Source organism: Girardinichthys multiradiatus, chromosome 12 (genome assembly GCF_021462225.1).
Source record: "Girardinichthys multiradiatus isolate DD_20200921_A chromosome 12, DD_fGirMul_XY1, whole genome shotgun sequence".
Classification (NCBI taxonomy): Eukaryota; Metazoa; Chordata; class Actinopteri; order Cyprinodontiformes; family Goodeidae; genus Girardinichthys; species Girardinichthys multiradiatus.
Genome location: NC_061805.1, coordinates 11,865,731 through 11,879,241, shown reverse-complemented (window position 1 = coordinate 11,879,241; position 13,511 = coordinate 11,865,731). Strand labels below are relative to the sequence as shown.

The 13,511-nt window shown below is 42.0% G+C and overlaps 2 non-coding genes across 2 annotated transcripts; both read left to right on the top strand.

Moving 5' to 3' along the window:
* The first annotated feature begins 435 nt into the window (after nucleotides 1-435).
* Nucleotides 436-507, top strand: trnam-cau. Its single transcript has one exon. It is a non-coding gene; the product is annotated as a tRNA-Met (tRNA).
* Nucleotides 508-1,572: 1,065 nt separating this feature from the next.
* On the top strand, nucleotides 1,573-1,644 carry trnam-cau. Its single transcript has one exon. It is a non-coding gene; the product is annotated as a tRNA-Met (tRNA).
* Nucleotides 1,645-13,511: the final 11,867 nt, after the last annotated feature.

The following is a 13,511-nucleotide window of genomic DNA, read 5'->3' as shown; positions in this document are numbered from 1 at the left end:
TACCTAGACGGTATCTAAAGCCACCTGGTCCGTTTTAATGTAGGTTTTTGCAGTTGTCAGTGCAACTCTTTGCTTTCCTTGTCTTGTTCTCAAGAGTGCCAGTTATTCTTGACATGTTCTCAGAACACTGAGTGTTTGTTTGGACAGATGGCTTTTCCGGGTAATGCTATGTACATCTGAGTAGGCTGTTATTTTTGTCATGTACATGTTTAAAATAACCTGGCCGCATGACAACTAAACAAATATGCTACTCAGCTTTGCCTTTGAAACACAGCTGTTTTTCAATGGCTTTTGGGTGTCTGTGTACCGTGTTCTCATTGACTGCTTCCTGAAGGTGTTGTGCCCCAGTGGCCTAATGGATAAGGCACTCGCATCCTCAGCCAGGGATTGTGGGTTTGACTCCCATCTTATGTGAGAGCAAAACAACACAGCAGGAGCAGAGTGGCGCAGCGGAAGCGTGCTGGGCCCATAACCCAGAGGTCGATGGATCGAAACCATCCTCTGCTATGCTTTGTTTGTTTACAAAGATCTCTGTGCTTTGGATTTTACACAGTTCCAATGATAGAGCTCAGAGACTAGTCGTGCCCTTCCCTGTTGAGGAAGTGGTTCTGCTGTGCATTGACAGCATCTCTTTGCATTTACCCTTGGTAGAGCGTGTCCACTCGTAGGTCTACTGGTCCATGCATCACCGCTCCTACTCATCTTGTCTTTGTGCATTTTGCCAAGGAAGAAATCTTTCCGTGCTTTGTGGAAACATAAAATGCTTACAACGGCCGGATTTTTCACAGGACCTTAAGATGGTCAATTACTCTTAAGACTTAAAAAGTTCCTTTTACCAGTACTTTGTGGTTTAAATCTCAAATTCTCTCATGTAAGTATCTTACCTCATTTGATGTCTGTGTAATTGTGAAACTGACTTGGAAGAAGAGCCCAGACTGTACTACAGATGCTACCTAGATCATATCCAATGCCACCTGGCCCGTTTTAATGTAGGTATTTGCAGTTGTCAGTACAAATTCTTTGCTTTTTCTTGTTTCCTACTCAAGAGTGCCATTTATTCTTGACATGTTGAAGTACAACCGAGTGTTGATCTGGACAGCTGGCTTTTCTTGGACATACCATGTACATTGTAGATGATACCTAGACGGTATCTAAAGCCACCTGGTCCGTTTTAATGTAGGTTTTTGCAGTTGTCAGTGCAACTCTTTGCTTTCCTTGTCTTGTTCTCAAGAGTGCCAGTTATTCTTGACATGTTCTCAGAACACTGAGTGTTTGTTTGGACAGATGGCTTTTCTGGGTAATGCTATGTACATCTGAGTAGGCTGTTATTTTTGTCATGTACATGTTTAAAATAACCTGGCCGCATGACAACTAAACAAATATGCTACTCAGCTTTGCCTTTGAAACACAGCTGTTTTTCAATGGCGTTTGGGTGTCTGTGTACCATGTTCTCATTGACTGCTTCCTGAAGGTGTTGTGCCCCAGTGGCCTAATGGATAAGGCACTCGCATCCTCAGCCAGGGATTGTGGGTTTGAGTCCCATCTTATGTGAGAGCAAAACAACACAGCAGGAGCAGAGTGGCGCAGCGGAAGCGTGCTGGGCCCATAACCCAGAGGTCGATGGATCGAAACCATCCTCTGCTATGCCTTGTTTGTTTACAAAGATCTCTGTGCTTTGGATTTTACACAGTTCCAATGACAGAGCTCAGAGACTAGTTGTGCCCTTCCCTGTTGAGGAAGTGGTTCTGCTGTGCATTGACAGCATCTCTTTGCATTTACCCTTGGTAGAGCGTGTCCACTTGTAGGTCTACTGGTCCATGCATCACCACTCCTACTCATCTTGTCTTTGTGCATTTTGCCAAGGAAGAAATCTTTCCGTGCTTTGTGGAAACATAAAATGCTTACAACGGCCGGATTTTTCACAGGACCTTAAGATGGTCAATTACTCTTAAGACTTAAAAAGTTCCTTTTACCAGTACTTTGTGGTTTAAATCTCAAATTCTCTCATGTAAGTATCTTACTTCATTTGATGTCTGTGTAATTGTGAAACCGACTTGGAAGAAGAGCCCAGACAGTATTACAGATGCTACCATCTTGTCTTTGTGCTTTTCTGCGCTTTGTGGAAACATAAAATGCTTACAATGGCCGGATTTTTCATAGAACCTTAAGATGGTCAATTACTCTTATGAAGCCTCATGAATAAATGCCACTTATTAGTAGTTGAGCCACCTGACCGATATGCATGGTGTTTTGGTCGCAGATATTTAGGCTGTGAATGGCTGCTAAACTGACTTGGAAGGAGAGCCCAGATTGCACTGTAGATGTTACCTAGATGGTATCTAAAGCCACCTGGTCCGTTTTAATGTAGGTTTTTGCAGTTATCAGTGCAAACTCTTTGCTTTCCTTGTCTTGTTCTCAAGAGTGCCAGTTATTCTTGACATGTTCTCAGAACACTGAGTGTTCGTTTGGACAGATGGCTTTTCTGGGTAATGCTATGTACATCTGAGTAGATTGCTTTTCTGGGTATGTGATTGACAGGGGTTGGACAATGAAACTGAAACACCTGGATTTAGTCCACAATAATTTATTAGTATGGTGTAGGGCCTCCTTTTGCGGCCAATTCAGTCTCACCTGTTCGGTCGTTCACTGTCGAAACGCGTTGATCCACTTTCCCGGTTCCCCTCGGCCGATCCGGCGGTTACCAACACAGAATTCACTGTGCAGGATTTTTGTTCCCCAGACGTTCTGGAGGCTGCGCAGACTGGAACCCCACACGCACCTCTGGGTGCCAGGACGGCAGATTTTTAGCGTTCCGGCTCAAAGGACCACATAAATGTTAGAGTTAAAAAGCTGACAATTACAGACAAGTGTATGAATAAGACACAAGGTGAAAGTAAGTTTGACTTGCAAGGGTGAGACAGTCCTCTGCCAAACAGCAACTTCCTTCTCACAAAGGGAGAAGTCCTTGTACCAGCCTTTTATTTACAACTCACATTCTTATAAGTAAAAAGCGGGAATTGGTTCAGCCAATTATTACAGAGATTTCAACATAAAAAGCAGTCATTCCCATGTATGGTATGAGCATGTCATGTCCAGAGAGTGATCCCACTCCAGACCACATTCCTTAACTCTCCACTCCCTCTTACACACTAAAAAACAATCACAGGAATTATCTTAACTAGAGTAGAACTTAAAACATAAACCTAGTTTAAACTAAACAATGATAAATTATATACATTTTTCCAACAGAAACTAGTCTTTAAGAGAGAGCTAACGTCAGCTGGCATGACCACGTATTTCTGACTGTCAGCTCACTTGATCGCAGTTTGAGGTAAGAAGGCACAATAAGGAGGTTGATAAGTAGCGTCATATTTTCTCTAAACCCTTTGACTGTATTAAGTTTTGTTTTCTGGTGCTTTTGAAATGGCATTGCGCGGGCATGATGGAAGGGTTTCAGTTGTATTCATCATTGTCACTGTTGACTCCATTTCATATATTGGAGTAGGCAGAGAAATGTATTGTTACATCAGCCTCAACAAGAGTATTTTTCACCAGCTGCCTCCAATCTTTTCTTTTTTCCTACTTCCATAGCAGCTTGCTCTTTAACATCCTTTGACCATCATATTAGCTATCCCTCCTGCGCTTGTCCAAACCTTCTCACCCTTGCTTCTTTAGCTTTAACAGATCTTATCCCATCCCTTTTATCACTCACCATATAAATTCTGTTGGTTGAGCTGAGAATAAATATATTTGTATGTTATTATCAATTTAATTTGATAAAGTATAGAAATAAAGCCCAGCCTTTCAGGCTTATTGTTGATAGATTTGACACAAAATAAATTAATATGCTTTATTAATAGAACTAATAAGATTTAGGTTTACAGATAATAAAACAGACATTTCAATTGTTACATTTAATTGTCAACCAAGTGTTTCACATTGCCCACACTAAAATACATTATTTCAATATTTAAGAACCAAATTGTCCCTCAACAATTTGTGTTTGGAAAGCTGAGATGCACCCCTTTGTGTTTTTAAATACAGACTCATAGCTGAAACATGATGCTCTGATTCAGATTAAAGACAGTCAGCTCAGTTTTGTAACCATAGAAGTGCCCTCCAGTTGAAATGTCTTTTAGTCATAATCTGCCTGTGTTAGGGAGTTTGAGGGAGTTAAGTTGAGTTTGAAGTCTGTCTGCTTTCTCTGCACTGCCATGTTCTTCAGTTGCTATTTCAGTTAATTCATTTTTGTGTTCAGATTACCTTCTTTGATTCCTGTTAGATGTTTTAGTTTCTATTTCCTTGTAGATCTGTTTTCTCCCTGTTTAGTTTCTTTAGCTTCCTTGTTTACTTATTTCTGTTCACCTAAATGTTTCTGTTATCTCCCTGGACTCCCTGCTCATTAGTGTTAATTAGCCTCCCTTCTTTCGTTGCCTTGAATCTCTCTTTTCCTCCAGCTCATGGATGTCAAACTCCAGTGCTCGAGGGCTGGTGTCCTCAAACTTTTAAATGTGTTCCTGGTCCAACACACCTGAACCTATCTTTCAATGTTATCCACTGGATCCAGTTGCTAACTTCCCCCTTCCAAGTCTCTGTGTTCCTGCCTGTACGTTCAATTCTATAAGTTTATCTGTTCATATCATTAAAAGCATTCATCTGCTCACCATGCGGCTCCAGTCCTCCTGCTTGCACTTTGGTCCTGCTCCACCTCCACACACCCTTACACTCTTACCTCAATTCAATAATGCAGAAATCAAGTAGGGGGACCAAGACAGACACGTGGGAGTGGATAGAAGACAGTATAACCTTGAAGAGGCTTCAGCATTCACTTCACAGAGCACTGTTTTTCAAAACCTGTTGCTCATTGTTTATGAATTTTGCTGCTAGACTGGACAATTTGTCAGACAACCTAGAAAGTCAAACAAACAGAACACTACTAATGTCCCATTATAAATATTTTTACGTTTTACGTTGGCCTTGAAAAGTGCATTTGGCCATGTGGCACATGTACTGAGAGTAGGAAATAAGGCAGAATTAAATATTTAGGCCAGCGTAGGGCAAGAGCATGAGGTTAGAATCATGTTCCTGGAACTGCAGCTAAAAATGTTTATCACATGTATAAATTCTACAAGCTCATAAATGTGTAAGTTACAATTATATTAAAAATGACATTGAAAGTATACAGATTAAAATGTCAAAGTAATCAATGTAACCTTGAACAGCGGGTCAGATGACAGATGGTTGTGTCAATGCATGGATTTGTTCTCCACCGGATTGTTATGTTACGGAGCTGAGCACAGGTTAGTGTTGTTTGTGCATGCGGTTTTCTCTCTCTCACCTGTTCCTGCAGGGTGTGACAGGCAGGTGCAATCACACAGCTAAGGATCATCAGGGGTATTCAAGGAAGAGCTCTTAAGCAGCCCTAAAGGAGGCGTCAGATTGTTAACTCACCTGAGTGGTAATCAGACCAGCAGACTAGCTCTGTTACTCGTTTTCCTGAATGTGTCTTACAATTCAATTCAATTCAAAAATACTTTATTAATCCCAAAGAGAAATTAAATGTTGTTGTAGCTCATTATGAAGGTTTCTTCAAAGAGCCGTTGTAGATGCTGATGGCTGTGGGCAGGAAGGATCTCTTGTAGCGTTCTGTCTTACAGCACATCTGAAGAAGCCTCTGACTGAAGACACGCTGTTGTTGTACAACAGTCTCATGAAGAGAATGCTCAGGGTTCTTCATAATGTTCTTCATTTTATGAAGAATCCTTCTTTGCACAATGATGTCCAGAGTTTCCAGAGGAGTCCCCAGAACAGAGCCAGCCTTCTTAATTAGCTTGTTGAGCTTTTTGAAGTCCCTGGCTCTGATGCTGCTTCCCCAGCAGATGATGGCAGAAGAGATCACTCTCTCCACAACAAACTTATAGAAGATACAGGGGTTGGACAATTAAACTGAAACACCTGGTTTTAGACCACAATAATTTATTAGTATGGTGTAGGGCCTCCATTTGCGGCCAATATGTCAATTCGTCTTGGGAATGACATATACAAGTCCTGCACAGTGGTCAGAGGGATTTTAAGCCATTCTTCTTGCAGGATAGTGGCCAGGTCACTACGTGATACTGGTGGAGGAAAACCTTTCCTGACTCACTCCTCCAAAACACCCCAAAGTGGCTCAATAATATTTAGATCTGGTGACTGTGCAGGCCATGGGAGATGTTCAACTTCACTTTCATGTTCATCAAACCAATCTTTCACCAGTCTTGCTGTGTGTATTGGTGCATTGTCATCCTGATACACGGCACCGCCTTCAGGATACAATGTTTGAACCATTGGATGCACATGGTCCTCAAGAATGGTTCGGTAGTCCTTGGCAGTGACGTGCCCATCTAGCACAAGTATTGGGCCAAGGGAATGCCATGATATGGCAGCCCAAACCATCACTGATCCACCCCCTTGCTTCACTCTGGGTATGCAACAGTCTGGGTGGTACGCTTCTTTGGGACTTCTCCACACCGTAACTTTCCCAGATGTGGGGAAAACAGTAAAGGTGGACTCATCAGAGAACAATACATGTTTCACATTGTCCACAGCCCAAGATTTGCGCTCCTTGCACCATTGAAACCGACGTTTGGCATTGGCATGAGTGACCAAAGGTTTGGCTATAGCAGCCCGGCCATGTATATTGACCCTGTGGAGCTCCTGACGGACAGTTCTGGTGGAAACAGGAGAGTTGAGGTGCACATTTAAATCTGCCATGACTAGGGCAGCCCTGGTTTTATATTTTTTGGATACAAACCGGGTTAGCACCCGAACATCCCTTTCAGACAGCTTCCTTTTGGGTCCACAGTTAATCCTGTTGGATGTGGTTCGTCCTTCTTGGTGGTATGCTGACATTACCCTGGATACCGTGGCTCTTGATACATCACTAAGACTTGCTGTCTTGGTCACAGATGCACCAGCAAGATGTGCACCAACAATTTGTCCTCTTTTGAACTCTGGTATGTCACCCATAATGTTGTGTGCATTTCAATATTTTGAGCAAAACTGTGCTCTTACCCTGCTAATTGAACCTTCACACTCTGCTCTTACTGGTGCAATGTGCAATCAATGAAGACTGTCTACCAGGCTGGTCCAATTTAGCCATGAAACTTCCCACACTAAAATGACAGGTGTTTCAGTTTCATTGTCCAACCCCTGTATGCAGCATCTTGTTGCAAACACCAAAGGACCTAAGCTTCCTCAAGAAGTACAGTCTGCTCTGTCCCTTCTTGTAGATGGCTTCACAGTTGCATCTCTACTCTAGTCTGTTGTCCAGGTGAACACTGAGGTATTTAATCCTCCACCACTTCCACTTCTTCTCCTATGATGGAAATAGTTTTTGACTTATTCCTGTTTCTCTTAAAGTCTACAATTATCTCCTTTGTTTTAGTCACGTTCAAGATGAGATGATTGTTTCCACACCATGCCACAAAGCGGTCCACCACCTTCCTGTACTCATCTTCTTGTCCATCTCTGATCCACCCCACGACTGCAGAATCATCCGAGTATTTCTGCAGATGACAGGAGTCTGTCTTGTACTGGAAGTCTGAGGAGTTCAGAGTGAAAAGGAATGGTGAGAGTACAGTCCTCTGTGGTGCTCCTGTGCTGCTGACTACCTGGTTAGACTCACAACCCTTCAGTCTCACAAACTGTGGTCTGTTTGTCAGGTAGTCTTTGATCCAGGAGATTGTTGAGGCCTCCACCTGAGTCTTCTGGAGTTTCTGTCAAAGCAAATCAAGTTGGATTGTGTTAAATGCACTGGAGAAATCAAAGACCATGATCCTCACAGAGCTGCTGGCTTTGTCCAGATGACAGTGGGTTTGTTGAAGCAGGTGTATGATGGCATCTTCAACTCCAACTCCACAGCAATAAGCAAACTGAAGGGGGTCCTGATAGTTTATTGTTTGCTTACTCAGGTGGGCCAACAGGAGTCTCTCCAGGACCTTCATGATGTGGGATGTCAGGGCAACAGTTGTTACTGGACAGCTGTGGGTCCTGTGGGTCAAAAGAGGGTGGGATGTCTGTTTGGCTGTGAGCAGGAGAGGAGGATGCTGAGCTTGTTACTGAACTGAACCTATTGAATAATGTGTTCAGTTCATTGGCTCTGTCCAGACCTTCATCGGACTGATCATCCTTCCGCTTGAAGCCTGTGATCTTCTTCATCCCTGACCACACATCTCTGATATTGTTTTGCCGGAACTTCCTCTTGTACACCTCCTTGCTGTCTCTTATCTTGACTTTAAGTTGCTTCTGTATACTCCTCAATAATTCCCTGTCTCTTTTTTTTTCTTGTTAAGCAGGTCCTTCCGGTCACCGGTGATCCAAGGTTTGTTATTGGGGAAGCATCTCACGGTTCTGGTGGGGATGATGTTATCCACACAGATGTTTATATAGTCGGTTACACTCTCAGTCATGGGATTTATGTCCTCTCCATGTGGCTGGCACAGTGCGTCCCAGTCTGTAGCCTCAAACCAACCTTGCAGAGCTTCTTCAGCTTCCTGTGACCATTTTCTCACAGTCCTCTTTATTACAGGTTGTATCTGAACAAGGGGCTTATATTTCGAGCAGAGAAAAACAAAATTGTGATCTGATTTGCCAAGAGGAGGTCTTGCTGTAGAGATGTATGAGTCCTTGACATTTGCATAAAACAAATCCAATGTTTTGTTTTCTCTGGTAGATCAGCTGACAAACTGTTGAAACGTTGGAAGTGTATAAGAGAGTGAACCGTGGTTAAAATCACCAGAAATTGCCACAAAAGCATGGGGGTTTTGTGTCTGTAGCTTAGCAACAACTGAGCTGATGGCTTCACATGCAGTGTCGGCAACAGCGGAAGGTGGAACGTAAACTGTTGCCAAAATAACACTGGTAAACTCTGGGTAAATAATATGGATGAAATCTTACTGCCAACAGTTCAATATCTGGACTGCAGAGATAACACTTCACAGTAACATGTCCTGGATTACACCATCTGTTGTTCACAAATACTGCCAGTCCACCTCCTTTACATTTGCCACTCCTCTTTAAATCTCTGCTCATCTGGTTAAAAGGCCCGGCAGAGAGACGCTGGAGTTGGGGATATGATCCTACAGCCCTGTCTCAGTAAAACACATAATACTGCATGCCCGGTACTCTGGCTTGGTCCTTTGCACCTGAGTTTTGTGCTCCTCTCTCCCAGCATGGATCTATACACCAAAGACCCAGACCCCCGGCAGGTGGTCCGTGTTCAAGTTTACAGTTGGCTGGAAGTACTTCACTGTGCTTACCCGACCGTAAGCCTCTTTCAGTTTTCCTGGGACCTGTAAACCAAGGGAAGTACTTACCTTCCCCGGCAAACCTGCCTTGTAAATTCCTGCCGGTCCACCCTTCAACTCCACACATCGCTACTTGAAAAATATCAGGGAGAACCTCACCCGTCACAGTTGAGCCTTCCCTGTCAACCTCAGTCTCCGTGGCATTACTCACCTCGCTCCCTGAAACCATCTCCTCCATTAAACAGTAAGAATTATTCTATCTCTCTATTCAAGACTGAACATTTCCTCCAAGCTCCTGTACTCACTCACCTTTCTCTTTAACATTAATTATAAAAGTGTTCTATGTAATGAACATCAGTATCCAACTTTGAGTCAGGAAGACATTGGTGTTTTGGTCACAGAGAGGAAATTGAGTTAGGAAGGTAAGAAATACAGTGGCTTGTAAAAGTATTCATACCCCTTGAACCTTTCCACATATTGTCACATTACAACCACAAACATAAATATATTTTATTGGAAATTTATGTGAAAGACCAACACAAAGTGGAATACAGTTGTGTAGTGGAACGAAAATTATATATGACTTAAAAACGTTTTTACAAATACAAAACTGAAAAGGGCATTGTGCACAAGTAGTCAGTCCCCCTGAGATGATACTTTCAGGAACCACCTTTTGCTGCCATTACAGCTGCAAGGGGTTTTTAGGGTATGTCTCTACCAGCTTTGCACATGTAGTGGCTGAAATTTATGCCCATTCTTCTTTGCAAAACAGCTCAAGCTCAGTCAGATTAGATGGAGAGCGTTTGTGAACAGCAGTTTTCAGATCTTGCCACAGATTCTCGATTGGGTTTAGATCTGGACTTTGACTGGGCCATTCTAACAAGTGAATATGTTTTGCTTTAAACCATTCCATTGTAGCCCTGACTTTATGTTTAAGTTCGTTGTCCTGCTAGAAGGTGAACCTCCACCCCATTCTCAAGTCTTTTGCAGACTCCAAAAGGTTTTCTTCCAAGATTGCCCTGAATTTGGCTCCAATCCAACTCTCTGACCACCTTCCCTGTCCCTGCTGAAGAGAAGCACCTCAACAGCATGTGTCAGAGTCTGTATGTGTGTGTGTGTGTCATTATTTAGTCATCAGCAATCATCAGGCAACTTCTTCAGGCAGCTGGGTGCACTCGGAATAAAGGGGGCTGAATACTTTTGCACACATCGTTTTATTTGTAAAAAATATTTGAAAACATGTATACTTTTTGTTTCATATACCACTTTGTGTGGTCTTTCAAATAATTTTCCAATTAAAATCTATTCATGTTTGTGGTTGATATGTTACAATATGTGGAATGGTTCAAGGGGTATGAATACTTTAACAAGCCACTGTATCAATGCATGGATACTAAATGGGAGTAAAGATGTAACCTGACCCTGAGCCTATGAGAAAAATTCCCGAACAAGCCTCTGAACTTCAAATTTACCACAAGTGGAGCACAGCAGCTGAATTTGACTTTAAACCAGGTCAAGTATGATGTGAGGAGTATTAGTAAAAGACGATCAAGCCTAAACTCTGTGTTTTCTCTTTCATATTCCATAACGGGCTTTGAATGGAAGGGATTTAAAATGTAGTCTGGCTAATATGCTTTGGCCAACAATTCAATTCACTTCAGTTTTATTTATATAGCGCCAATTCACAACACATGTTTTCTCAAGGCACTTCACAACAGTCAGGTACATACATTCCTATTAGTCCTAACCATTGAACAGTGCAGTCAAGGTTAGTTATTTATTCAAATTGGATAAAACGTTTTTCTGTCTAAGGAAACCCAGCAGGTTATATCCAGTCAGTGACTTGCAGCATTCACTCCTCCTGGATGAGCATGTAGAGACAGTGGACAGTGACCGGGGTTGACTTTGCAGCAATCCCTTATACTGAGCATGCATGTAGCGACAGCGGAGAAGAAAAACTCCCCTTTAGCAGGAAGAAACCTCCAGCAGAACCAGGCTCAGTGTGAGCGGCCATCTGTCACGATAAACTGGAGGTTAGAGAGAACAGAGCAGAGACACAAAGAGAACGAAGAAGCACTGATCCAGGAGTCCTTTACAACAATGTCGTCTCAAGCCACCCCACAAAGGGTCCCACTGATGGTCATTGTTATACTAAAAACCACAAGGATTGGGATACCTCTCTCTATCAGATTGACCATAACCATTGGAAAAGAGAGGCGGTCATACAGGTAGCAGAAATGGAGGGTGTGTTTGCACCTCAACCATAACTGAGCCGGTTTAGGCTAAACCTGACTCCCCCTTACTCCAACCAACAGGGAGGGAGTAAGGCTCCCTCCCTGATAACCTAAGCCACTCTAATGATAAGCTTTATCAAAAAGAAAAGTTTTATGCCTAGCCTTAAAAGTAGACAGGGTGTCTGCCTCACAGACCAAAACCGTGAGCTGGTTCCACAGGAGAGGAGCCTGATAAGTAAAGGATCTGTCTCCCATTCTACTTCAGTCTGATGATGGACTGTTTACACTGTCGGGAGGACGTTAACAGGCACAAAGCCAAGCAGCCAACTTGTACAGAGGACATGAGAAGAAAGAAAAGGGTAAGCGGGGACACGTTGACCTTTACATATCACGCATTCACATCTGTGTTTTTTATTCCTTTTTTCTGTCTTTCTTCGCTTTCTTCCTCTTGCATTTCTTCATGTTTTCTTTTCTTTCTTTTTCATCTATCTTATTTTCTTTCATCTACAGCCTGTTGGAATACGTTGCTGCTCTGGTATTCTGCATGGTTTTCTTTGATTCTGAGAGTCCTCATCTTGTCAGACTTCAAAGAGCATCTGTTGCTACGGAGCAAGTCAAAACTCCTCCCGAAGCCTTATCAAAACACACAGTGCACGTTGTTTCTTGTCATAGTCCATGCCTTTGTTCCCATTTCCTCTTATTTTTACCACCAGATGAACAAGCATAACTGACAATGAAATATAAATTTTAAAAAGAGGTGAGTGGAGGTCTTGGTGCATAAATAGCTTTAAGAATAGTTTTCATGCCAAAGAGACATTTGCCAGTCTGTTTAGATACAGTGCATATTTGCCTCTAACAAATTCATTCTGTTTACTTTTTTGTCACACTTAAATGTTTCAGATCATCAGTACTGAGGTAGGGTGGATAATGGACTATTGAACACTGGAAGCTAATCAGGAGGCAATCAGAAGCATCTAGTGGAAGAAGGAACATAGGCAACTAGAAGAAGGGTGGCCAAATAACACTGAAGAGCAGGGAACCTGGAAAACAACAGAACATTTTAGTGCACAGAATAGGAAACTGCAAAACATAAACAGGGTCTAACACAAGAGTAAACGATAAAATAATGAATCTAAACATGAAGTCAAATAACAGCAACTGAAAAACGTACAAGACAATGTGGGAGAATAAAGTTACTAATTTAAAAATGATGAAGAGACAACTGGTTTCCTCTCAAGAGCTGACGTGGGGGAACTTTTATTCAGAAAACATCTCTAAATACATCTTTGTTAGAAGTATGATTATTGATTGATTAATCCTTATCAATAATTATAATTAAAAATCATAATTTGACAAAATTAATTTCTTAACCAAAATCCTCATTTATGAATCGAGACCAGAGATGTCTTCTGATGTTGTAATTGTGGCTCAACGCCTTTGATAATTACAACCGTTAAATACTCAGTAATAATTAATAACTATTACCGGAGATGTCACTGTTTAATCAACCGTTTCTGCCGAAACGTGTGGAACTTTTAACCTTATCTTGACTGACGAATCACTCTTGCACAAAATAAACCCAGAAACACCTTCTCTTTATCTATGTGAATATTTATTAAATCACAGCCTGATACAATCCGTTCTTCTGATTTAATAATCTTCACCTACTCAAACATGCAAAGTTCTACACAAAAGGGGTAAAATATCTAACTAAACAAAAATAAAGCAAAACAGCAGTGGGTGCGAATGGGATCAACCAGCAGATATGGCAAAAATTATAATATGACAAAAGGATATGGTTGTGAGTGGAGGTTGGGGCGCAGCTCCACTGTAACTCAGTTATACTCAGTCATAAAACCTCCCCCAACTCTTGAGCAGACAGAGTTAAAAAACTTTTGGCGGCAAGCTAGCAAGCAGTGAGGTTGAAGACAAAGAAAATGGGGAATTTCACCATGAGGTTATTTTAACAGTCCAGTCTCAGCGCATCTGC